This window comes from Silene latifolia, chromosome X (assembly GCF_048544455.1).
Source record: "Silene latifolia isolate original U9 population chromosome X, ASM4854445v1, whole genome shotgun sequence".
Taxonomy (NCBI): domain Eukaryota; kingdom Viridiplantae; phylum Streptophyta; class Magnoliopsida; order Caryophyllales; family Caryophyllaceae; genus Silene; species Silene latifolia.
Window position 1 is genome coordinate 111877613 of NC_133537.1, and position 6817 is coordinate 111884429.

Here is a 6817-nt window from a genome sequence, read left to right on the forward strand (position 1 = left end):
ACGAACGAAGATTACGTGCTTTGCATAACATCTAGACATATCAAGCACGGGTTAGGTGAGCCTTCAACAAGAAAGTCAGACCCTCAAACTTTAAAGAGGGAGATCTAGTGCTCAAATCTGTTCGAACTCTTCTACCAGTCGACCCAAGGGAAAATTCAAACCTAATTGGATCGGGCCTTATCTAGTCAAACTATACTCTCATGGGTGCGGTTAGAATTATAGACTTAGACAGGAATGAGTTTTCAAATCCGACTAATCTAGACCAACTCAAGCAATATTACCCTTAGAATAGGCCTCAAAAACGCGCCACGGGGGATCCACGTGCTGCTCTTACGACACATAATACACGGCCCTGGCCGGCCTCGAAACGTGTGCCACCTCGCTCTTGCGTTCTGGCATTTTCTTGTTTATCCTCAGTATCACCAACATCACTTAATTGCATTCTAAAGAGTAAGTGAAGCACCATGCTTATTCCTTGTTTTCAGTACAAGCTCCTGCTTCGAACATTTATTCTTTTACATTTTCTATTTTCGAACTACGTTCTGGATTTGATTGCATTTCCGATGAATAAGTAGGCAATCCTTCACAGGATACAACCCATTCAAATTCTAATAAAAAAAATGTAAATAGAAGGACATTTGCTTCGGCACTTAGAATTCGAAAGAATAAATAAAGGGAATTGATTTTACGTTCCTAACTAAAAAAAATCAGTTTATCCATTTATTAGTAATACGCCAAATAAAACAAAATGCTGAAATAAATGCTAGGCTAGGATTCTAATAATCTCGCCGTTTATTACAACAATAATAAAGACTTAGGCTATTGCTATTCTTCCATCTTCCCTTTGCCTTTGTCATTTTTATCATACTTCTTGTCTCGACCTTGAAGGGGGCGATCTTACGTTATCCCCGACCTAATCACCAATGGTCATTCTCAAAGTTAGTCTTTCCATTTCTATCCACAATCATCTTCTCAATAGGAGCATTCTTTGACTTCTTCTTCGGGCGGACGACTCGGAAACCAGCTTATTCATCTTCTTCAGTCAAGTATTTCTGGTTCTCTTTCGCCACTTCACGAATCTTGTAGTCAATCGGCTCGTGCTTTCTCAGCTTCTCGCGCTCCTCTGAAGTGCTAGCCTTGGTCCACTTCAAATAAGAATCCGACACCCACAACGAACCAACTGGCATAGGTATAAACCACATGTTCCATTGGGTCCAACGCAATGCCCATTTACAGTAGGACTCAGAAGTGTGTGCCGAAGCGGTCTCCAGAACGCTGTCAAGCTTCGGGATTTTCTGCTTCATGCCAACTTGCCACATCAACCTCTCCGGGAATATGCTGACCATGAACCCCGAGCTTGGGATGCGAATAGATCGAGAAGGATCAAGGAATAATACTCCTGTCAATGCTCTGAGATGCCACCAAGGGACAATCCCTCTAGTCAAAGGACCTCCTTCGTTCTTTAGCTTATTCTCCAACTAGTTGCAAACCCGAGTAAAATCTACCATATATAGCCTTCTCCTCATCACGATCGATCGTGATCGATATCCAGGCACATCAACTGGGGGCTCGATCAATCGAAGCCTCTCCATCAGCTAAATCTGCAAAATGAGATAAGCATTAATATCCCTCCGTCTCACGTCCGGAAAAAAAACGAAACAAAAAAAAACGAAAAAGGACGGGAACATTTTGAAGGAAAACTAGATCTATATACTTGACATATTCATATACGTTTCATTTTAATTTGTCATAAAATAATAAGTGATCTTATGCATGCAAACTTATAAACAATTTATAGAAGAAATCATCATCTTACATTGTGATTTTCGGATCAATAGGGCACAAGAGAGTTCTCCTTCTCTCTTGTTCTTGAGCTCTCCTTAAATGGATGAACAAAGAGGATACAAGTATAGTATCCCTTCCAAGGATTAATACCCAAGATATACCCTTAATAAAATTAGTATTATCAAAACTAGAATAATATTAACTTAAATAAAAGACCCAAAAATATTTTTGGTCCTCTTGTATTTCGGTCAAGAGGAGGATGAAGAAAGAAGAATTATTTTTATCTCTCTAAAAATAATGTTTTGAATGATAGAATGAATAAAAATAAATCACACACTAAAGCATGTAGTGAATGATCAATTTTTAAGCAAAAGACCCTTTGTTCTTTTCTAGGGGAAACCGGGTAGGAGGGTGGAGGAATGGCCAATGCATGGGCTTGGTGCTCTTCCACAAGAGACACTAGGTATGCATGCCTAGTGTAGAGAAATAATCATATATTTCACTAATCTTAATTAACATTATATGAATTGTTAATCACACCCAATATTTCGGTCCATTTGAGGATAAAATGGATTCCATTTTATCTTTGTCAATTTGTCAACATGTCACATGTCACATGTTACATAAAATTGTTATGTATTTTTAATATATTAAAAATCAACGTATTAATGAAAATACGTCATATACAAAAATTTGACTTAGTAATTCACAATTACTTGTACCAAAATAATTTACCAATTATAAATTACAATAACTTGTATTTATAATAATTCATTCAATTTCAATTGTTTCCTTAAATAATAATTTCATCTAAGTAGTGAAACAATTCAATTACCAAGACCGTATCTTATTTAATCAGATTATAATGATATACGTAAATTTACTTCCAAAATTATCCGTCAATTATTATTAATTAACTCGTAACGTTATACGATTAATTAAATGATCAATTAAGAGTATTATCTTTTAGGTATGACCTAGGGGTCAACTGATCACCACCGTCGCACGACAGTAATGTCAAACTCTAGTCAGCCAATCATTACCGATATATGTTGACCAGTTGACAGTAAAAATACTTCCCAATTGTATTCTTTAAAATGAGACTTAAACATGTGATCATCATGATCAACAGTTGTGATCGCATTATTGTCGGAGGACACATATTCCAACAATCTCCCACTTGTCCTCGACAAGTTTGCGTCACCAATTCTCTTGTCCTATTACTATCTCCCACTCAATGCAAGGTGTCTTACAGGTCGTACTTGCAAGGGATCATATCGAGAGTGGTTTCCTCGATCTGGAGAATAACTGATTGACCGGATTTATCTATCATAGATACCTTCCGAGCGTGGCCACGCATTTCCAGTTCATTACTCCTCGAGTGGCCCTGAGATATTGTTATAACCCTGACTAGGGGTGGACAATTCCTATTGCACTCATTCCCTTCAACTAGCCACAACCATCATAACCCAAAATATGCCCATTTGACCCCATTTACGAAAGTCGTAGTAACACAAATCAAAGTTAATCTGAAACTGTGCCATCTTAGGCGAATAGTCTTTAGTCAAAAGAATCGACTCATTTGAATACTATAGCAGCTCTCGCCACGACCAGGCTATATAAATTTGCCAGAACTCTATAAGCGGTCATAAGGCCCGACAAAATGTTCCTAATGATACCGCCTATGTGATCAACTAGTCATCTCACATGACTCTATGGCACTTGAACTTGCCATCAATCGCATCACACTCTAGTCACTTCGAGATGTCACCTCATACAAGTGACTATGGGCAAATACTATGTTAATCCGTGTTCACTTTAACGGGTTCAATTGTCACTATAACCCGTTTGGATGTAACAATGTATAAATTAAAGATAAAAGACAAATGTGATTGTGAACATGAACAAAAACAACACTTTTATTTCATTTCAAAATCTAACAAAAATTTGGTACACGTTTAAGTCCCATGGACGCAACATGTCCATCATGCTTAGCCTGCGATAAAGGCTTGGTGAGCGGATCGGCTATGTTGTCATCCGTCCCAACCTTACAAATCGCAATTTCCTTTCTCTCAATGAAATCTCTTATTACATGATATTTTCTAAGTACATGTCTAGATCTATTACTAGACTTTGGCTCCTTAGCTTGGAAGATTGTCCCACTATTATCACAATAGAGAGTGATGAGATCATTGGCGGTAGGTACTACTCTTAGACCTTCCGTGAATTGCCTGATCCACACAGCTTCCTTGGCAGCTTCTGATGCTGCAATGTACTCAGCCTCCGTTGTTGAATCCGCGGTCACAGCTTCCTTGAAGCTTCTCCAGAGCTAACGGCACCACCATTGAGCATGAAAACGAAACCAGCTTGCGATTTCATGTCATCTCTATCTGTTTGAAAACTCGAGTCCGTGTATCCATTAACACGTAGCTCAGTGTCTCCTCCAAACACCAAGATAGAATCCTTAGTTCTTCTCAAGTACTTAAGGATGTTCTTGACAGCAATCCAATGACTCTCACCTGGATTTCCTTGATATATACTCGTCATGCTCAAGGCATACGAGACATCAGGACGTGTGCATATCATGGCGTACATGATTGATCCGACAGCGGAAGCATAAGGGATCGTCTTCATGCGTTCAACATCATGGGGTTCGGAGGGAGATTGAGTCTTGCTCAATATCGTCCCGGTTATCATAGGTACCAAACCCCTTTTGGATTTGTCCATGCTGAATCGTCGAAGAATCTTATCAACATAAGACTCTTGACTTAGTGCCAATATCCTCTTGGATCTATCTCTATGGATCCGGATACCTAATATGCGTTGTGCTTCTCCTAAATCCTTCATTTGGAAGTGGTTACCTAACCACTTCTTAACAGAAGACAACATTGGAATGTCATTTCCAATGAGTAGTATGTCATCGACATACAAGATTAGGAACACAACATTGCTCCCACTAAATTTCATGTATAAACATGGTTCTTCAACATTTCGAGTGAAACCATTCTCCTTTATAACATGATTGAATCGATGATTCCAACTTCTAGATGCTTGCTTAAGACCATAAATGGATCTCTTAAGCTTGCACACTTTGTTAGGATTTTTAGAATCAACAAAACCTTCGGGTTGTATCATGTACACCTCCTCTTCTAAATGCCCATTTAGAAAAGCGATTTTGACATCCATTTGCCATATTTCATAATCATGAAATGCGGCGATCGCTAACAAAATCCGTATGGATCTTAGCATGGCTACGGGGGTGAAGGTCTCATCATAATGGAGACCTTGGACTTGGGTAAATCCTTTTGCCACTAGCCTAGCTTTGTAGACATCGTCATGTCCTTCTATGCCATTCTTGACTTTGAATATCCATTTGCATTGAAGGGGTCTTGCCCCTTTAGGCAAATCTACCAAGTCCCAAACTTGGTTTTCATGCATAAAATCCATTTCGGACTTCATGGCTTCAAGCCATAAGGAGGAATTTGGACTAGAGATTGCAGTCTTGTAGGTGGCGGGCTCGTCACTTTCTATAAGCAACACATCGAGTGTCCCATCTTCTTCGATAAGTCCCACATATCGATCGGGATGGCGAATTACTCGACTCGTTCTTCTTAGTGGAGGAGGTACAACCGCGTTAGACGACGAAGGAACATCTTCTTGCGTCTCTTCCTCGGTTTGTGGCTCTTGAACTTCATTAAGTTCAAAATTTCTGCCACTCTTTCTCTTAGAAATAAATTGGCTTTCTAAGAAGACAGCCTCGGAAGACACAAACACTTTGTTTTCTTGAGGTTTGTAGAAGTAGTAACCTCGAGAGGTCAAAGGGTAACCTACAAAGATGCATTTTACGGATCTTGGGGCAAGCTTATTGTCGGTTTTTGCCTTGACATAAGCATCACATCCCCAAATTTTCATATAGGATAGATTAGGAACTCTTCCTTTCCACATTTCAAATGGAGTCTTTTCGGTGGCTTTAGTGGGACTATTATTCAAAGATAGAATTGCAGTTAGGATTGCAAATCCCCAAAACGAGTTCGGTAACTCGGTTTGACTCATCATAGATCGAACCATATCAAGTAGGGTTCGATTTCTCCTTTCGGCAACACCATTGAGTTGCGGCGTTCCGGGTGGAGAAAGTTGTGATATAATACCACAACCTTTCAAGTGTGAATCGAATTCTAGACTAAGATATTCTCCACCACGATCGGATCGTAGTGCCTTAATCTTTTTGTTCAATTGGTTCTCTACTTCGTTTTGAAATTCCTTGAATTTCTCAAACGCTTCACTCTTATGTTTCATTAAATAGATATACCCATATCTACTTAAATCATCGGTGAAAGTTATGAAGTAGTCATAATTTCCACGAGCGGTGATACTCATTGGTCCACACACATCGGTGTGTATGAGTCCCAATAGTTCACTAGCTCGTGTCCCTTTACCACTAAAAGGATTACGAGTCATTTTGCCAAGTAGGCAATATTCGCATGTACCATATGATTGATAATCAAATGGTGTAATCACATTAGTCGAAATTAATCTTTTGATGCGATTCTCGTTTATGTGACCTAATCGACAATGCCAAATGAACGCTTCACTTGGGTCACTTGATTTGAGTTTCTTTGATTGAATGTTATAAATATCATTAGTTGGATTTGAGGTCTCTAAAATTTGATGGAAGAAGCTTGGCCTATAACCAAATCATTCCTAGAAATAGTACAACGATTATTCTTAATGACAAAACAAAAACCGTCCATGTCTAGCATGGCGATTGAAATAATGTTTTTAGAGAGTGTAGGCACATAAAAACAATTATGTAAATACAACTCAAATCCATTAGGCAAAGCTAAAACATAAGTTCCTTTGGATTCGGCCGCTACTCGAGCTCCATTTCCAAGGCGTAGATCCACATCTCCCTTGCTAAGCCTCTCCACATCTCTTAAACCCTGTAAATGATTACAAAGGTGAGAACCACAACTGGTATCTAGTACCCATGTCGTAGTGGAAGTATAATTTATATCAATAACATAAATTTCCT